Source organism: Penaeus monodon, chromosome 29, assembly GCF_015228065.2.
Source record: "Penaeus monodon isolate SGIC_2016 chromosome 29, NSTDA_Pmon_1, whole genome shotgun sequence".
Classification (NCBI taxonomy): domain Eukaryota; kingdom Metazoa; phylum Arthropoda; class Malacostraca; order Decapoda; family Penaeidae; genus Penaeus; species Penaeus monodon.
Window position 1 is genome coordinate 5,067,556 of NC_051414.1, and position 383 is coordinate 5,067,938.

Sequence of the window (383 nt, forward strand, 5' to 3'; positions counted from 1 at the left end):
TACTTATCCCTACTATCTCTCTCTCTATTTCCTACCACAACACAAGAACGCTAGAAACTCACGTCACTCAGCCATTATACATCCCATTTTAGGTAAATCGGGACTACGCTTATAATGATACTGTAAACCCCTTTTATACACATTATTAGCAGAGATTTGTATCAGAGCTGCAACTGACAGGACTCATCACGCCTATTCACCACCGAGCGCCCGAGGATGACTAAGTTCGTACAATAGTTCAGTACCGAGATATGTAGTGAGGTTAACATGATATGACAAGGTTTATGATGCTAGTAGTTTAGCACGTTCGGTGGCTTTCATCATGAGCGAATTGGTTTAATTGTTTAGTATACTCTACTGATCATTAAGTATAAATGGAAGGG